Source organism: Myotis myotis, unplaced genomic scaffold (genome assembly GCF_014108235.1).
Source record: "Myotis myotis isolate mMyoMyo1 unplaced genomic scaffold, mMyoMyo1.p scaffold_m19_p_15, whole genome shotgun sequence".
Taxonomy (NCBI): Eukaryota; Metazoa; Chordata; class Mammalia; order Chiroptera; family Vespertilionidae; genus Myotis; species Myotis myotis.
In genome coordinates this window covers 52920022-52940579 of record NW_023416319.1, presented here as the reverse complement: position 1 = coordinate 52940579, position 20558 = coordinate 52920022, and the positions used below count along the sequence as shown (strand labels likewise).

The window sequence follows — 20558 nt, the reverse complement described above, 5'->3', positions numbered from 1 at the left end:
ATTTGGAAGTTGCACTAAAGAAAATGTTTAATTTACTGTTTACACATTTTGTTCTTTTCTATTTGTTTTAGTTTTAAATTATTTTATTATATTTAAGTTTAATTTGAAAGGCTTTTGTACCTTTCCTTTGTTAGGCAATTTTATTTTGCCTTTGCCATCTTCAATATAAGGTATGTTATTGTGCTATGATTCCTCCATTTTTTGAAGTTTCAAATTATAATAGTGTTTACATTCTTCTTGTTAAAATGTTTGAAATGAATAAAACTATTGAAAAAAAAAAAAAAAGACCGTACCCTTTTATGTAATGATGTTTACTTTGAATTTATATTAGTTCACACAAACACTCCATCCATGCTTTTGTTCCAGCCCTCCGGTCCAGTTTAAGAACCCATTGTGGCCCTCGAGTCAAAAAGTTTGCCCACCCCTGGCCTAGAGGCTCCCTCTAAGGCTCAGAGACTACAGCTGAAGAGGTTCCATGTAAGATGTCGGTCATGAAGGCTTCCAACCACCCAATCACCCCAGCCTCCTCTGCCCCTAGAACAGGCTTCTGATAGGGGGGACCTATAATCTGATAGGTAGCACACCTGACTTAAGCTGAAAAGTAATCACATTATTTTAAACCTTAGAACACATATCCTCATGTGAATAGGGGGCTAAGTTTCTCAGATGGGAATAGAAGGTTGTTTTTCTTAAAGTGTCCTTTTTAAGGCCTGTGGGAAGCAATGGAGGAGGTGACTCAGCTGCGATTCCAGCAAGCAGAACCGATGAGCATGGTCAGGCCCACCTACCAGGAGTCAACACATCATCCCATCACCACCATCTCAAGGCCTGGTGACTAAGGACAATAGCTGACATCTAGGGACCCCAGGCCTGCACTTGGCTGCATTCCTCACCCCGGCCCTCTCCCCTTTAGAGTCCTGCCCCCTGAATCATGCTGGGAGGCATGGTTTGATGCCTGTAAGCACCCTGCCTTCTGGGTTGGCTGGCCCAGCCCTGCCTTCCTTATTGGACACAGCCACAGGTACCCCAACCCGGAAACACCGCAACCCCGTAACACCGCAACCCCGTAACACCCCAACCCGGTAATACCCCAGAGTTTCTTCCAAACAGGCAGCGACTGCAACCCTTCCTCCGCTTCAAAGCAGTTACAGAAAACGAGCCTTCGCTCAACAGCGATGATGGGGCTGAGCCTCCGAGGGGCGATCACAGAGGGAGGTGGGACCCTATAAATGAACTACACTCGAATCCGGCGCCCATTACATGCCTTCTGACGACACTCGGCTGACCCGGTTGCGGGCCCCCACACAGCCTTCGGCCGAAATGGCCGCCTCGGGAAGCTTAGAACCAACCCCCAGCGCTGGCTCCCACCCTCCACGGCCCCTCCCCGGCGGTCTCCCGTAGACACTACCAACAGGAATAGCTCAGCCTCAGGGGGGCCCGGGTCTCTCGAGAGGGTGTCTGCTTCGCTAGGGGCGCGTTTCTGGCTTATCCTCTGCTCAGTCCACCTGCTTTTCTACTGTCACTGTGTGCGGCTCAGGGCTGAATTCTTCCCCCAGGGAAGCCAAGAGCCCTCCAGGCTCGGGGTTCGAGACCCCACGCAGGCCTCGCGCGTCCAGCACCAGCCTCTGGGCCCCCAGCCGCCGGTGAGGACTCGGCACCCGTTCGCGAGGCAGGGAGGCTGTTCGCGTCTGGAAACGCCCGCTGCGCGCCCGGGCGGGCTTCCCGGAGTCCGGCCCATCTGCCCACGTGGCGCGTCAGGAGCCGCTGCTCCAGGCGGGCCGGCCCCTGCGCGGCCCCGCGCCCGGGAGCCCCGAGCCCGGGAGCCCCGCGCCCCGCACCCGGGAGCTGTAGCGCCGGAACCCGCGCCCCCACCCTGCTTCTGCCGGCCGGCGCGGACCCTGCTGGTTGCCCCACTTTCCAGGAGGACGCAACGCAATCGTATTACCACGACGGAACCGGAAGTGCGCAGAAAGCAGCGGGGCGGGGCCTCCACGGCGGGCTTCCGGGAACAGCGACCACCTGGTCGCCATTTTGTCGCGCCCGAAGCGGAGCCGGGGATTGGTCAGCGGGTCGGGGGCGGGGCGGGCCCTGCGGAGGGAGCGGGGTGAGGGGGGCCGCGGGCAGAGGGACAGAGGGAGTTGGGGGAGGGGCGGGGGGCGAGCCCGAGCGCTGAGTCCCTGAAACACTGACGGGAGAGCCCCCCAGCGAGCCCCAAGGACGCCGGGCTGAAGACCCGCGCGAGAGGAGAGAGCCGTTTCCTGCCGAGGAGGAGAGGGAATGGGGGACCGACAACGGCGTCAGTGGCTTGAGCAGCGGACAGAGGTGTGCTCCGGCCCTCGGGTCGCCACTCCGCACCGTGAAGTCGCCCCCATCGCCCGCGGACCCTCCGGGAGTCTGGGCTTCGGCTCATGTGGTTCTGAGGGACGAGGTGCTGGGGCTGCGGGGGTCACCGCTGCGGAAACGCACCAGTTGGGGGTCCTGAGTTCCTGCCACGTCCGGGCAGGCCGCCAGTGTTTTTGCTCTAAAGACAGACAACTTGCCAGCCCGTCCCTGGGGAGGCGTTAGCAGCATCAGGGACCAGCAGTTGTCATATTTCAGTAGCAAAGCCGGTAGGCGCCTCCTTTTGCTTCCCAGCCCGATTACGATCAGGTGCAGCTCTAGGAAGAAAAGCGGCCCGGAGAGGCACGGCCGGGGCCGTCTCCGGGGCCCCAGGAGCATAAGCAGTGTCATGGAACACTGACGCGAGGTCTCTCTCTGACGGTGGAGGGAGAAGGCAATTACAATCATGCCGGAACAGCCCAAAGCTGCGCAATCAGAAAAGACACCCAGTACCCCTCCCCCAGCCAACCTGACTGCTCCAGTGACCTCTCTCGGCCTGCTTTCCAAATACAACTGACCAGTTACTGACGGGACCGCCCCGCTTCCTCACGGCACCGGGACAGGTGCCTTTCCTCGGATCCTCCCCGAATCACCCAACACCAGCGCAGGTGCTGCCATCTCCCTTTAACACCCTCTCCCCTGGACAGCTACAGCCACCGGTAACATTATTTGACCATAGCTATGTCCGGGGTAGCCTGGTGGGCATCACCAGTGTGGATGGATTTATAGATTTGAATTATACCTAACCATACACAAAATAAAATCTTAGCGCCCATTACCTAATAGATCAAAGCAAGCAATGTGAATAGTAAACTAGAGCAGCACCGCGGTGTATAAAAAGCTTGTCTGCCGCCCTGGCCGGTGTCTCTCTTTGTGAGCATCATCCCCTGCACCAAAGGTTGCAGATCAGGGCACACACCCAGGCTGTGGGTTCCTATGGGAGGCAACCAATCAACGTTGCTCTCAAACATCAATGGTTTGTATTGTTTTTTTTCTCTCTCCCTCTCCCTCTCTCTAAAAACCAGTAACATTTTATTTTTAAATATTTTAAATATTGTATGGTAAACACAATGTTGAGTGTGTTGGATTTTCAACAGTAGGACATTAATGGTAAAATCAGATTAAAGTCTATAGTTTAACAGTATTGTGCCAATATGAATTTCATAGTTTAACAGACATGCCGTGGTTATATAGACATTAAGTATAGAAGAAATGGTGAAGGGTATACAGGAGCTCCCTGTATTTTTGCAACTTTTCCGTAGATTAAAATTATTCCAAATCACTTTACTTTTTAAAACTTATGCACAGTTTATCCGCCAGGGAGGAGGGTAATTTTTGCTTTTAACTGGGATCGTGGTGGTTATTGCATCTTGAGTGACCCTGGAAGGAGTAACAGAAATATAATCAAAGCTCTTCTGCCTCAGTTCCAGTTTCTAGCTTTTTCCCTACCCAGCATTTCAGTATCTTCCCTGGGCCCCCACACACTCCAGCCTCTCTGGATATGTGGCCATCCATCACTGAAAGTGACCACACCTGCTCTAGTTCCTGCCCCACTATTTTGTTGTCACAAAAGTGAAAGTAATTCCAGGGTTCCTGACTGCTTTCAGAGTGGAAATAAGCTATAAGCAGGTAAGAACCACAAAGGTACAGGAGGAGAAGTTGTCAAGGCAGCAATGTAAGAGGAGAAGGAAGGAAATTCTGCAAACACATTAACACATCTGAGCTTTCATTGGTGTGGCATTGGCCCCCAGCCTTAACCCCAAGCACAGGAATTAGTCAACTCTGTAATGGAAGGCATCAGGCTACATGATAAACCAACAAAACCTAGAAAATAGGAGACCAAAACCTGAACACCAGACAGTCACCAAGAGTCTAAATATAACGGCCCAGTTTTTTGCAATAACCGTGGACAGTTTTTATTCAGGGAATTCTTCCATAATAAAGGAAGGAGAGATTAAATATTAACAGCAAGAGAGCCTGGCCAGGGTTGGCTCAGTGGTGGAGCATCAACCTATGAACCAGGTGGTCACAGTTCAGTTCCCCGCCTAGGTTGTGGGCTTGATCAAGGTAGCCGATCAGTGATACTATCATTGATGTTTCTAACTCTCCCTCTCCCTTCTTCTCTGAAATCAATAAAAAATATTTTTAAAAAAATATATTAACAGCAGGAGAGAAGATTAAGAGGCTGTATTTGACGTACAACAATTAGAACTCTGAGAGAAGAAGTTTTGTCTTCTGGAATCCGGTGGCTTTCATTATGTGGTGGGAGTGGAAGCTAGTAGCCACATTTATTTTTTTAGCATTTTTTTAAAAAAGACCAGTATTTTATTTCATATCAACAAGTAGCAAAGTAGAAACACTTTTTTCTTAATCTTATTCTAGCTGAATTTATATCTCCCAAGTGTGTAGACAAGCAGCTGCCATTTTGCCTATTAGAAGTATGAAAAAATTTTTAGAGGCCACTCATTTCTATTTGTTTTAACTTCTGAATATAATTAATGGAATGGGGGGAGGGACATCTATAATATTCTCAACAGTAAAGATTTTTTAAAAATGAAGGGGATGGAAAAAAATTAATGGAATAGTTTAATTTCATATTAAACCTTTGCCATGTGCAGGTTTATCATGCAGTGGTAAAAGTTCCATGAAAGTTCCATAGGAACATGTTTGAGTAAGTAAAGCTACAGAAAATGCTTCCAGAGAAATATTTTGATTACAAATAAAATCAAAATAAAATATCTAGTTTTGAAGGACTAGGTATTTTTCCTAAAAAAAAATCTGCAAAAATTCATTGGAGTGTAATTTGTAAGTATTTCCATGTGTAATACCACCGAGCAGAAAGGCTAAATCTGACACATCTATTTTTTTTAATATATTTTATTGATATTTTACAGAGAGGGAGGGAGAGAGATAGAGAGTTAGAAACATCAATGAGAGAGAAACATCGATCAGCTGCCTCCTTCACATCTCCTACCGGGGATGTGCCCGCAACCCAGGTACATGCCCTTGACCGGAATCGAACCTGGGACCCTTCAGTCCGCAGGCCGACGTTCTATCCACTGAGCCAAACCGGCAGGGCAGGTATGTGATTATTATTTCTTGATTTCCATCACACATGAAATGGATTTTTTAGAAAGGACTTTACTTTCTTTAAGAGCAGTTTTAGGTTCATAGCAACATTGAGAGGAAGGTACTGTATAGAAATTCCCCACAGATACACTGTTTCCACACATATATAATCTTCCCCATCATCTATTTCCCCCACCAAAGTGGTACATTGGTTACAATTGATGAGCCTGCATTGACACATCATAATCATCCAAAGTCCATAGTTTACATTAGGGGTCATTCTTGAGGTTGTACATTCTGTGAGTTTAGACAAATGTATATTGACATATATCCATCATTATTGTATCATGCAGAATCCTTCACTACCCTAAACATCTTTTGTGCTCTATTTACCCCTCCCTCCACCACCACCCCTGGCAATAACTGCTTTTTACTGTCTCCATAGTTTTGGCCTTTATGGTCAGGGTGCGTATGGGAGGCAACTAATCAATGTTTCTCTCTCTCTCTCTCTCTCTCTCTCTCTCTCTCGCTCTCGCTCTCGCTCTCACTCTCGCTCTCGCCCTCTACCTCCCTCTCTAAAAAATCAAGTGCTCGCTTCAGTAGCACATATACCAAAATTGGAACAATACAGAGATACATGGTCCCTGCACAAGGATATGCAAATTCGTGAAGCGTTCCATATTTTTTTTAAATCAATAAAAATATTTTTTAAATGTATATTTTATTGATTTTTTACAGAGAAGAAGGGAGAGGGATAGAGAATTAGAAACATCGATGAGAGAGATCGATCAGCTGCCTCCTGCATGCCTCCCAGTGGGGATGTACCCGCAACCAAGATACATGCCCTTGACCGGAATCGAACCCGGGACCCTTCAGTCTGCAGTCCGACACTCTATCCACTGAGCCAAACCGGTTCGGCAATAAAAATATATTTTTTAAAAAGATATAGCCATCTTAGCTTTGCACCACATACATTGGTATTTTAAAATGCTAGAGCACTCTGATAGTTGTTTCCAAACACTTAAGATCATTCTATTTTAAACTGAAAACAGCTCAAATGCTCTACATACCTTCTTGGGAAGAGACAGTTGTCCCTGTCCTTTGTGATGGACTTTGGTCTATGGTTAATAGTAGCCACATTTAAAAAAACAACACAAAAAACAAACAAACGGGTAACATTAATTGTAATATTTGTATTTGAGTCAACATATCCAAAGTATCATTTTATATGTAATCAATACATAAAATTATCAATGAGCTTTTTTTACCCTATATTAAATCTTTTAAGCCTGGTGTGTATTTTCTACCCACAGTGCATATCAATACAGATGCTAAATTTTTATTGGGAATACTTAATGTAGATTTAGATTTCATAACATTTACAATTGAAAAACAGATTCACATATCCACAACTTAAGTATGTTCCAAACATACTAGTACTTAAAAGTTTTCCAATAACTGAATTGAATATCAGTTTTAAAATTTAAATTAGGGCAAGAATGTGGAGAAATTGGAACTTATGTGTGTTGCTGATAGGAATGTAAAATAGTGCAGCTGCTATGGAAAACAGTATAGCTATTCCTCAAAAAATTAAAAAGAATTACCTATGATCCAGCAATTCCATTTCTGGGTATACACTGAAAAGAATTGAATGGAAGGTCTCAAAGTGATATTTGTACACCTTCATAGCAACATTATTTATGGTTAGAGGCCCAGTGCACGGATTTCTGCACCGGTGGGGTCCCTCAGCCTGGCCTGTTCCCTCTCTCACAATCTGGGACCCCTCGGGGGATGTCTGACTGCTGGTTTTGGCCTGATCCCCAGCAGTCCGACATCCCCTCGGGATGTAGTAGTGCGCAAAGCAGCAGGCGGCCGGGGAGGATTCTGAGCCCGGGCCTGGTGCTGTGCCACTCCCACTCATTCCAGCCCAGCTGCTGGGTAGTGCTGCCACGGAGGCAGGAGAGGCTCGAGCTGCTGCAGCTGCGCTTGCCAGCCATGAGCCAGGCCTCTGGCGCCTGTTGGGAGTGCACTGACCACCGGGGGGCAGCTCCTGCATTGAGCAGCTTCCCCTTGGTGGTCAGTGCGTGTCATAGCGACCAGTCGACTGGTTGTTCGGTCGTTTGGTCACTTAGGCTTTTATATATAGAGGTAGTCAAAAAGTGGAAGCAACCCAAGTGTTCACTGACAGATGAATGGATAAACAAAATGTGATAAAGCCCTGGCCAGTGTCGCTCAGGTGGTTGAGCATCCTCCTATGCACTAAAAGGTTGCTAGTTCGATTTCTGGTCAGGGCATGTGCCCAGATGGCGGACTCAATCCCCGGTAAGGGACATGCAGGAGGCAGCTGATTGATGTTTCACTCTCACATGGATGTTTTGCTCTCTTTCCATCTCCCTTCCTTTATCTCTAAAAATCTATTTTTAAAAAAATAGCCTAAAAGATGGTGAATTTTATGTTGTATATTTTACCACAATTAAGATAAAAAGTGAGGCCCTGGCCAGTGTTGCTCCATTAATGTTTCTGTCTGAGCCAAACACTGGCCACTTTAATGCATTTTTAAAAATATTTTTTTATTGATTTCAGAGAGGAAGGCAAAGGGAGAGACAGAAACACCAATGATGAGAGAGAATCAATGATCAGCTGCCTCCTGCACGCCCCCCACTGGGGATCCAGCCCACAACCCAGGCATGTGCCCTGACTTGGAATGGAACCGTGACCTCCTACTTCATAGGTCGATGCTCTACCATTGAGCCAAACCAGCCAGGCTGATTGGCACAATTTTAAGACATAAAGAGGATATTTATGTTGCATTAAAGTGCTCACAAAACTATGATCATAGGCAACTGAAGAGGTAGAAAAACTTGTTGATTTATAAATGTAAACCAGTTAGCCAGTGACAGCATTTCAGAGGCAGTGACATGTGAAAAAGCCAAGATGCTACACCCCTGGAATGAGTGCTGAAAGCGATTCATGTAAGGCTAATAGGGGGTGGTTTGATAAATTTAAGAAAGGAAGTGTTTGTTTATAGTACATTAGACATGTACTTTATATAAGAAAGGTTAGTGAATTAATTCAATTTTCATTATTTTTAATGGGGGAAAAATGATTCCGTTTTCAAACAAATTGTTTCTCAAACAGCCTTCTGGAATGAATTAAGTTCGAGAACCAAGGTTCTATTGTACAGACAAGAGGAAGCATATACCATGTTGATAAGTTGGAAGAATTAACTTCATTAACATCATTAAAAGTAACATAATTTACTACCCATAGCAATCTATAGATTCAATGAAATCCTTATTTAAATACCAACGGTGCCCTGCTGCTTTGGCTCAATGGATAGAGCATCGGGCTGTGGACTGAAGAGTCCTGGATTCAATTCCAGTCAAGGGCATGTACCTCAGTTGCAGGCTCAATCCTCATCCCTGGTCAGGGCTTGTGTAGAAGGCAACCAATCGAAATATCTCTCTCACATTGATGTCTCTCTCTCTCTCTCTCTCCCCCCCCCCCTTCCACTCTCTCTAAAAATCAATGGAAAAATATCCTCAAGTAGGATTAACAACAACAAAATACCAATGGCATATTTCACAGATCTAAAGCAATCACTCCAACAATTTATATGGAACCAAAAAAGACCCCAAATAGCACTCACTAGCAATCCGAAAAAGAATAACAAAGTTGGAGGGATCACAACACCAGAGGTCAAGTTATACTACAAAGCCATTGTAATCTAAACAGCCTGGTACTGCCACAAGAACAGGCATATAGACCAATGGAACAGCACAGAGAGCCCAGAAATTGACCCATGCCGATATGGTCAATTAATATTTATCAAAGGAGGTAAGAGCATACAATTGAGGAAAGACAGTCTCTTCAATAAATGCTGCTGGGAAAATTGAACTAGACCATCAACTTATACCATACACAATAGTAAACTCAAAATGTGTAAAAGAGTTTAGAAGTAAGTTGTGAAACCATAAAAAAATCCTAGAAGAGTCAGGCTGGCATAGTTCAGTGGCTGAGCATCAACCTATGAACTAGGAGGGCATGGTTTGATTCCCAATCAGGGCATATGCCCCAGTTGTGGGCTTGATTCCCAAAGTGGAGTATGCAGGAGGCAGCCAATCAATGATTGTCTCTCAATCACTGATGTTTCTAACTCTCTCCCCCTCTCCCTTCCTCTCTGAAAGCAATAAAAATATACTTTTAATAAAATCCAAGATGAGAGAACCAAGATGGCGGCATAGGTTAACGCTGGAGTTTGCTGCTTTGAACAACTACTTCAAAAGTGAAACCAAAAAACGGAAGGGACATCACCCAGAACCACAGGAACGCTGCCTGAGTGGAAGTCCTACAACTAGGAGGAAAGAGAAACGCATACGGACACTCAGAGGAGGCGCAGTGCTGAAGTCAAATTCTGAGGTGCGGAGTGCGCGGAGCGGGCTGGCGGTGGAGGGCGCAGTTGGCGTTTTCAATCAGGAGGGAGGCGCAGTCTCTGAGCTCCAGATACAGGCGAGTCTTTAGGGACCCAGACTCAAACGGGAGAAGCGGGACTGTCTGGCTTTGGTCAGAGCGAGTGCAGCTTTCTCTCTGAGCTTTGCAGCGGGTGCTGGGACTCAGAGAGGCAGAGCCCCTGGGGACAGGACTGAGAGCCGCCATAACTGCTCTCTCCGGCCCACCCTGTTGATCCTGTGCGACCCGCCCCGCCCAAGCCCTGCACACAGGCATTTGCCGGATAGCCTCAGGCAAACGCCAGATTAGCACCTCCCTAGAGGACAGAAGTTCTCTCACTGCTGACACAGCTGATTCTCATAGCCACTTGGCCTGGAGGTCAAACCCTCCCTGGAATTAGCTACAACAATCAAGATTTAACTATAAGACTGTGAACAAAGACCACTAGGGGGTGCACCAAGGAAGCATAACAAAATGCGGAGACAAAGAAACAGGACAAAATTGTCAATGGAAGATATAGAGTTCAGAACCACACTTTTAAGGTCTCTCAAGAACTGTTTAGAAGCCGTCGATAAACTTAATGAGATCTACAAGAAAACTAATAAGACCCTCGATCTTATATTGGGGAACCAACTAGAAATTAAGCATACACGGACTGAAATAACGAATATTATACAGACTCCCGACAGCAGACCAGAGGAGCGCAAGAATCAAGTCAATGATTTGAAATGCGAGGAAGCAAAAAACACCCAACCGGAAAAGCAAAATGAAAAAAGAATCCAAAAATGCGAGGATAGTGTAAGGAGCCTCTGGGACAGCTTCAAGCGTACCAACATCAGAATTATAGGGGTGCCAGAAGATGAGAGAGAGCAAGATATTGAAAACCTATTTGAAGAAATAATGACAGAAAACTTCCCCTACCTGGTGAAAGAAATGGACTTACAGGTCCAAGAAGCGCGGAGAACCCCAAACAAAAGGAATCCAAAGAGGAACACACCAAGACACATCATAATTAAAATGCCAAGAGCAAAAGATAAAGAGAGAATCTTAAAAACAGCAAGAGAAAGAAACTCAGTTACCTACAAGGGAATACCCATACGACTGTCAGCTGATTTCTCAACAGAAACTTTGCAGGCCAGAAGGGAGTGGCAAGAAATATTCAAAGTGATGAATACCAAGAACCTACAACCAAGATTACTTTATCCAGCAAAGCTATCATTCAGAATTGAAGGTCAGATAAAGAGCTTCACAGATAAGGAAAAGCTAAAGGAGTTCATCACCACCAAACCAGGATTATATGAAATGCTGAAAGGTATCCTTTAAGAAGGGGAAGAGGAAGAAAAAGGTAAAGATACAAATTATGAACAACAAATATGCATCTATCAACAAGTGAATCTAAGAATCAAGTGAATAAATAATCTGATGAACAGAATAAACTGTTGATTATAATAGAATCAGGGACATAGAAAGGGAATGGACTGACTATTCCTGGGGGGGAAAGGGGTGTGGGAGATGCGGGAAGAGACTGGACAAAAATCGTGTACCTATGGATGAGGACAGTGGGTGGGGAGTGAGGGCGGAGGGTGGGGCGGGAACTGGGAGGAGGAGAGTTATGGGGGGAAAAAAAAGAGGAACAAATGTAATAATCTGAACAATAAAGATTTAATTAAAAATAAATAAATAAATAAATAAATAAAATAAAAAAAAAGATTAAAAAAAAAATATTAGCACGTCATTAGTCTTGGACTGACTTGTTTGGTGTGCACAACAGGAAATATTTTGCTTTCGGAGAACAAGAAAAATAGGTTTATTTTCGTGACGCTTATTAATTTGTGCAGCTATTCAGTGTCTGGTAAGTTAATGTTCAAGAAAAAATGTTAATTTCTATTAAAATGTTCTATTACTTTATGTTAACGGTGACTCATTTATTTCAGCCCATGTATTCAGCATGTCTCTATCGAAATAAACCTACGTTTCTATGACAAAAAAAATAAAATAAAATAAAATAAAATAAAATAAAATAAAATAAAATCCAAGAAAAAGTATATAGGCAGTAAAATCTCAGACATCTTGCAGCAGAATTTTCACTGATACATTTCCTAGAGCAAGAGAAACAAAGGAAAAATAAACAAATGGAACCACAGCAAACTAAAAAGCTTCTGCATTGCAAAAGAAATTACTAACAAAATGAAAAAAGAGTGCAGCCTGTGTGGCTCAGAGGTTGAGTGTTGATCCATGAACCAGGAATTCATGGTTTGATTCCTGGTCAGGGCACATGCTCAGGTTACCGGCTCCATCCCTAGTAGGAGTCATGCAGGAGGCAGCCAATCAGTGATTCTCTCTCATCATTGATATTTCAATCTCTTTCTCCCTTTCTCTTCTTCTCTGAAATCAATTAAAAAATATATTTATCCCTGACCTGTTTGGCTCAGTGGGTAGAGCATCGGCCTGTGGATTGAAGGGTCCCGGGTTCGATTCCGGTCGAGGGCATGTACCTTGGTTGGGGGCACATCCCCAGTGGGAGGTGTGCAGGAGGCAGCTGATTGATGTTTCTCTCTCATCGATGTTTCTAACTGTCTGTCCCTCTCCCTTCCTCTCTGTAAAAAATCAATAAAATATATTTTTAAAAAATATATATTTAAAAAATTAAATGGGAGCTTGCTGTATGAGGGTTAATTTCCAAAATATATAAAGACCTCATACAACTCAATACCAGGAAGACAATTCAATTAAAAATGGGCAAAGGACCTGAATAGACACTTCTCCAAAGAGGACATACAGATGGTCAATAGGCATATGAAGAGATGCTCAACATCTCTAATTATCAGAGAAATGTAAGTTTAAACTACAGCTTGGTCGGCGTGGTTCAGTGGTTGAGCATCAACTATGAACCAGGAGGTCACGGTTGGATTTCTGGTCAGGGCACAGGCCTGGGTTGTGGGCTTGATCCCCAGTAGGGGGCAAGCAGGAGGCAGCCAGTCAATGATGCTCTCTCATCATTGATGTTTCTCTCTCTTCCCCTCCCTTCCTCTCTGAAATCAATAAAAATAGATTTTTTTTTAAAAAAAGCCACACCTACCCACACAAAATATATTACAGCAATACTCTTAAAATAAATTTATGTAAATGACCCACACATTTTGTTACTTCTCAGATCACAAAACTTTAATACTCCCCACTGGCTATGTTATCTTCAAATTTTTTCTCAAATTTTGAAATATTTTATCACTTAAAAATTGTATGATAATAGTTTTTGCAGAGTTGAAAAGCACCCCAAATTTATTTGTAATTTTCTTGTTCAAAAACAATGAAAGGAAATAGTCAACTCAGAATGTCAGTGGCTGCCCTGGCTGATGTGGTTCAATAGGTTGGAGCATCATCCTATACACCAAAAGATGGCAGGTTCAATTCCCAGTTAGGGCACATTCCCAGGTTGTAGGTTCCATCCCTGGTCAGGCACATATGAGAGATAGCCAACCAATGTTTCTCTCTCACATCAAGGTTCTCTCTCCCTCCCTTTGTCTCTAAAAAAATCAAAGTCAATATCTCTTACATTTGTACAATGTCTGTAAACTTTCTGTATGTCCTAATATCCCAGAACTTTTAAAAAATATATTTTTATTGGTTTTAGAGAAGGGAGATAGAAACATCAATGATGAGAGAAAATAATTGATTAGCTGCCTCCTGCACACCCCCTACTGGGGATCAAGCCCACAACCCGGACATGTGCCCTGACCTGGAATAGAACTGTGACCTCTTGGTTCAGGGGTCCGTACTCAACCACTGAGCAACACTGGCTGAGCAAATATTCAATAACTTTTTAAATGGAAGTTACTAAAACAAAGAGGAACAGCCCTAGCTGGTTTGGCTCAGTGGATAGAGCATGGGTCTGTGGAGTGAAGGGTCCCAGGTTCGATTCTGGTCAAGAGCACATGCCTGGATTGCGAGCTCAATCTCCTTTAGGGGGCATACAGGAGGCAGGCGGTCAATGATTCTCTCTCTCATCATTGATGTTCCTATCTCTCTCTTCCTCTCCCTTCCTTTCTTAAATCAATAAAAACATTAAAAAACAAACAACAAAAAAAGAGGCACAGAGACGCTGCAAGCTGCATTTCACCCAACACATCCTTTTCTTCCTTCCAGTTTTATAATTGACACTAGAGGCCTGGTGCACAAAATTCGTGGACTAGGGAAGAGGGGAATGTCTCTCAGCCCAGACTGCACCCTCTTCAATCTGGGATTGGGCCTAAACCAGCAGTTGGACATCCCTCTCACAATCCCGGACTGCTGGCTCCCAACTGCTCGCCTGCCTGCCTGCCTGATTGCCCCTAACTGCTTCTGCCTGCCAGCCTGATCACCCCCTAACCACTCCCCTGCCAGTCCAATTGACACCTAACCACTCCCCTGATGGCCCGGTTGCCCCCAACTGCCCTCCCCTGCTGGCCTGGTCGCCCCTAACTGCCCTCCCCTGCTGGCCTGATTGCCCACAATTGCTCTCCCCTGCCAGCCATCTTGTGGCTGTGGGCATCGCCATCTTTGAGGGCATGGCAATTAGCATATTCCCTCCTTATTGTCTGTGGATGCCGCCATCTATGAGGGTGGGACAGTCAATTAGCATATTTCCTCCTTATTGGCTGTGGACACCGCCATCTTTGCAACAGCATGAGGGTCAATTAGCATATTCCCTCTTTCTTAGATAGGATATTACAGCATATCTTAATCCAAATGATTTTCTGACTTTCTGAGGCCCCAGTAAGTGAAGGGATCTACATACTTTTGGGCAGAAAAACTTATGATTAGGCTAAAGTTGACAATTCACAATGGAGAGAGCTAGCTAGTCCCTTAGCTCACTATTATCCAAGTCAGGACTTGTTGCAGGCTTGGTCTGCTGAGGAAGTGGTCAAAGAGCGAGCAGATACTCAATACTAGCCCGTCTCCACCTGCAGTCTTTTGCTACACAAAGAAACCAATCCAACAAGTAACCATCAAGCTCAGGGGGGGGGGGGGGTGTGTGCAATAACTCCTCTTTCACAATTTAACACAAAGTGCTGTTTGAAAGAACTGTAAAGTTCCTGAAAGAATTGCAAACCAGGTGATGACTTACTTCTTGAATAAGAATTGGTGCTGCTTCAAAGGTGCACTTTTCTATATTGATCAAGAAAAATTAACTAGCCGGCTGGCATGGCTCAGTGGTTGAGTGTCGACCTATGAACCAGGAGGTCATGGTTTGATTCCTAGTCAGGGCACATGCCAGGGTTGCAGGCTCAATCCCCAGTAGGGGGCATGCAGGAGGCAGCCAATCAATGATTCTCTCTCATCACTGATGTTTCTATCTGCCGGAAGCCGGTGGTCCACCCTTGCTGCTTGACACAGTCGCTGCAGGGAAGAAACATCTGCACAGCTTATGTTTCAAGGGACCTGGCGTATATGGCATATGTTTGCTCCCCCTCCTAGCGCTATGTGTTTTAAACAGGACCACCTCCCCGAGAAAGGTTGTTTCCCCAGGTGGGGATTTTTTCCCTGGAGTTAGGGATTAACAGGACTAAGGAAGGGAATAAATCCGTAAAACCCTTAACTAAGTGCCAGGCGGGTAATCACTTTAACTACGAACAATCACGCTTAAACTACATAATCTTTACTTAGGATAATCTCCTTCAGTTACTTCCTTGTATCTTAACAGAACAGTAGAGTAGTGACCTTGGAGTGGAGATAACAAACGCCCTAACCTTTGGAATAGAATGGATAGGATTAAAATCAACTGGAATAAATACAGATGTAACAGGACAATAAAGACAGAACCCAACTATGCTGATCAACTGAACACTGCCTCCCTGTCATTCCTTCTTTGCCGACTCCGTCCACACCTTTGGGAACCCCTGGACCTGCTGGGGCTGGACCCCAACATCTATCCATCCCTCCCTCTCTTTTCCTCTCTGAAATCAATAAAAAGTATTTTAAAAAAAAAGAGAAAAATTAACTAGATGAGGTAGTGACTGAACTTGCCTGCATCCCAGCTGGGTTATCTTATTCCTTATCTCTACCTAGTAGAGCACCTGGCCTCAAGAAGATGCATTACATTTGGACCGAACCTATACTGTAGCTGGGCACTTCAAGTTGCTTTCTCACTTCATCCTTTCCTTCTCTCAGATGGGAAAGAGAGGGTTTGTGAATCAGCCTAAAATTTCTATCCCTCCCTGGGTTCAAGAGTGTAACAGTGCCGGGCTGGCATGGCTCAATGGTTGAGCATCAACCTATGAATCAGGATGTCACAGTTCGATGCCTGGTCAGGGCACAAGCCTGGGTTGTGGGCTCAAACCCCAATATATGGCATGCAGGAGGCAGACAGTCAGTGATTCTCTCTCATCATTGATGTTCCTCTCTCTCTCTCTCTCCACTACCTTCCTCTCTGAAATCAATAAAATACCTTTAACAACAACAACAAAAAGAGTGTTAACAATTAATAGTCCAGATTCTGTAACCAGAATGACTCAGCTCCATGCTCAGATCTGTCACCTACAAGCTGAGTGATCTTAGGAAAGTTACCTTAATGATACTGTACCTCAGTTTTCTTCCACTAACTGGGATGATAGTAATACCATCTACTGTTGCGTTGCTATGCTTAAATGTGATTAAGTATTCACAATGGTGCAAAGCACAGTGAAGGTGCAATACAAGTTAGCTATTGTTATTGCTGTGCGACAGATACTGCGATTTTAATTAAGAGCCTTCACTGAGCTATGGTGATTCTGCCTACCCAGTGACACGCTCCTTGGCCAACGTTTAATGTGTACAGTGTTCTTTTAGGGGTTAACTAGAAAATTTTAATAGACCCTAAACAATACCTCTGTATCACTTGTTACAGATTAGTGGTTTCCAGGAGGAGCTTATTTTATTTTATTATTTTAAAAATATATTTTATTGATTTTTTACAGAGAGGAAGGGAGAGGGATAGAGAGAAACATCAATGAGCGAGAAACATCGATCAGCTGCCTCTTGCATGCCCCCTATTGGGGATGTGCCCGCAGCCAAGGTACATGCCCTTGACCGGAATCGAACCTGAGACCCTTGAGTATGCAGGCCGACGCTCTATCCACTGAGCCAAACCGGTTAGGGCGAGAGGAGCTTATTTTAAAACAAAACATTTATTGAAAGATATTAAATTTGTGCTAATCTACTGATATAAACAACAGGGAATAAACAGGCAGGTCAATCTGTAAGAGAATATGTGTAAATGTGTGTGGTCTCCCCACGTCCTGCGTGGTTCAGGGTTCAGGATCTGGAAGTGGGGCTGCACACAAATGAGATGAGACAACAATTTGGAAATTGGGGGGCCAGGCGAGAGCCCATCCCAAGAGGATGGACTCTCTTGTGCTCTTTGTATTCAGTTTGGGATCCACCCATAGCCCTTAGGCAGACAAGTTCCAGTAACAGGCAGCCTATCTTATCAGTAAGGATTTACATGACTATTTGGTGGGGAAGTTGCTTCAGCTACCATTGTCTCAACTAAACAGTGGATGCATAGCTCTGACCTTTGCCAGGGCTTCAAGGGTCACCAGCCTTCCGGGTTCCTTGTCCACACCTGTCTGCTAGTGAAGACAATAGGCGGCTTCCCACAAGAATATAGCTTGGGGTGACCTTCATTTGTTTCGAGTTTCTGAACCATAGACCTTAAAGGTGCTTCTCTGGGCAGATACTGTCAAGAATCAGAAAACATCTCTTTAGGTTTCAGAGCTTGGGGGAGATACTTTTGTGGACACAAAGGTTTAAAAAAAAGGGTGGAGGCCCCTATGGCATAGCTGAAGTGGTCCATGTAGACCAAGTGTGTGGGCAAGCATTCTACAGTTGGTGAGATGGGCCAGACATTTGTGGAAAAGGCCAGAGATCTGTGGCTCTAGTGATTGTGCTGGCACTTGCCTCTAAAAAACCCCACAGTGCAGCCCAAGTGCTCATCAATAGATGAGTGGATAAAAAAGCTGTGGTACAGTTACATGATGGAGTACTACTCAGTTGTAAAAAAGGAAATCTTACCTTTTGTGGCAGCATAGATAAACCTGGACAGCATTATGCTAAGTGAAATAAGCCAGTCAGAGAAAGACAAGTACCATTTGATCTCACTCATATATGCAATCCAGTAAACAAAATAAACTAGCAAACAAAATAGAAACAGATTCATAGATATAGAGAACAGGCTAACAGCTGTTAGAGGGGAGGGGGCTGCAGGTCCGGTGAAAAAGGTGGAGAGATTTAAAGGAAAAAAATCTCACTGACACAGGCAACAGTACAGTAATTGCCAGAGACAAAGGGGCGTGGAGGGTGTAGGGGGAATAAATTATGATGGAAGGAGACTTGACTTGGTGAACACACTATATACGGACGATGTATTCTAGAATTGTACACCTGAAACCTATATAATTTTATTAACAAATGTTATTCCAATAAATTCCAGAAATAAACAACAGAAAAAGAAGAAAAAACATCATAGTGACCGCCTGGGATAGCTCCCTTGAACTAGGAGTATGTTCATAACCAGGCCAAGGCCCTAGTCTCACTAGACTACAAGGATTACTAGAGAAACTTAGGATCAACGGTGAAAGTCAAGACCTCCACCATGTCCTTCGTCTGCTTCATTTGCCAGTGCTACCACCAGCCCCTGAAGCTGATTTGGTCCAGGGAGACCTCAGCCAACAACCTGCAGCTTCGAAGTTCCCTTCAGCTCAGGGGCACGCAGGAGAAACTCTGGAGGAAGGCTCTACTTCCAGGGTGGAGACAGATGTTGCAAAGCTACAGGATAGTGCCTATGGCTGGACCCTCCCTGTTAATGGCAAGATGCCCAGGTACAGTCCCAGCAACTTCACCCTGCTGGGGGACTCTCAGTAGCATCCAAAAAGCCATGAGGGGCATTTTTTACATCCTTTCTGGTGAAGATCTGGACCAACCCTGTGCAAGGACTGTACTGACAGTCTTTTGGAGCAGCTGGACGCCCAGCTCAGGATCTGACAGTTAGAACTACAAATGCTGTTTGGAGACCAGAGATGGATTAAGTGAGGACGAGACGGAGGCACTGCAGAAGGAGCTGAAGGTTGTGGAGCTGGAGGAAGCGAGGCTGGTCCAGGAGTTGGAGGAGGTGGAGAAGAACCGAGAAAGGGCAGCTGTGGCTCTGGAGGCAGCCCAGGCTGAGACTGAGGCACTGGAACAGCAGGAAAGGCAGTGCCATAGGGACTATAGTAAATTGCAATTAGAACTACAGGATGAGCTGTGGATTGTGGAGTACGTACTCTCAGACCCAGATAGCTTGGCTAAGATCTGTGATGATGGCCCCTTGGCCATCATCAGTAACTTCAGATTGGGCTGTGTCCCCACTGTCCTGTTTGCTGGAGTGAGATCAATGCAGGCTGGGGGTTGACAGCCTTGCTGCTTATGGCCCGTCTAACACAATTGGTCTGCAGTTTCAGAGCAACTCATCCTCTGCAGAAACCACTTGTATCTGAGGTCATTAACAGAGGACCTCGCTGAGCTGCCCTTGTTCTGCACCGAGGGGGAAAAGTGCTCTCTTGGATAACAAGTTTGACCAGGCGATGGTGGCCTTCCTGGACTACATGCAGCAGGTCAAGGAGGAAGCAGAGAAAGGCGAGCCAGCTCTCTGCAAAGGATCCATGTGGAGAAGGGGCTGATAGAAGACCCCGGAGCCAGTGACGAATTCTACTCCATCAGAACCCACCTGAACACAACGGAGCGGTGGACAAGGGCACTCAAGCTCATGCTTACAAATTTTAAGTGGAGTCTCGCTTGGGTCTCCTTAAGGTACTGTCACAAATAACTTTATTTGAACATCATGCTAAGTAATATACGCCAGAGAAAGAACAAATTATAGAAACAGACTCATAGAGAACAGGCAGACAGCTCTGATGAGGATATGGGGGATAAACAGTGATGGAAAATAACAAAATAAAGGGAAAAATTTACTTTTTAAAAAGAAAGGATTACTGCATCATTGATGAAAAATAGAGAACTGTCCAACTTTATGGGTTCAAATAGCCCATTTGGCTCAGAGTCCCTCCTAATGAACTGCATAAATATACCTTCTTGGACCTGGTTTCACAGTCCAAATTTGGCAGCATTACTATTTTCGTATAATTGTAATATTTGCTTCAGATTAGCTTCTTGCATTTTCTCTCCAGAAACATATTTTTCTATAGCTGTGATGGAATCATTGTGGGATTTCTTAAAAATGCCTGAGTTTTGGCCCTACTTGGTTTGGCTCAGTGGATACAGCATCAGCCGGAGGACCAAAGGGTCCCGGGCTCGATTCTGGTCAAGGGCACATACCTTGGTTGCAGGCTCCTCCCTGGCCTGGGGCCACGGTCATGGCTCAAGCAGGAGGCAACCCATCCATGTATTTCTCTCACATCCATGTTTCTGTCTTTCCCACTCTCCCTAAAAATTAATGAAAAAATACCCTCGGGTGAGGATTAACCAAAAAACAAAACAAAAACCCGAGTTTTGTAGGACCTGTTTCCTATAATTTTGCCTCGTTGTCACCTTCCTCTGACTACTCCTGCCCTATTCTTCCAATGTTTTCTTTCTCGGAAAGTTCTCGTGACAATCTGTGCTCCTCTATCCTCCTTGGCCAGTCAAAATCTGACACTATTCCAAGCACGGCT

The 20558-nt window shown here is 45.0% G+C and overlaps 2 pseudogenes; both read left to right on the top strand.

Moving 5' to 3' along the window:
- The first annotated feature begins 5399 nt into the window (after positions 1 to 5399).
- Positions 5400 to 20268, top strand: LOC118670219 (annotated as a pseudogene).
- On the top strand, positions 6036 to 6134 carry LOC118670417 (annotated as a pseudogene).
- Positions 20269 to 20558: the final 290 nt, after the last annotated feature.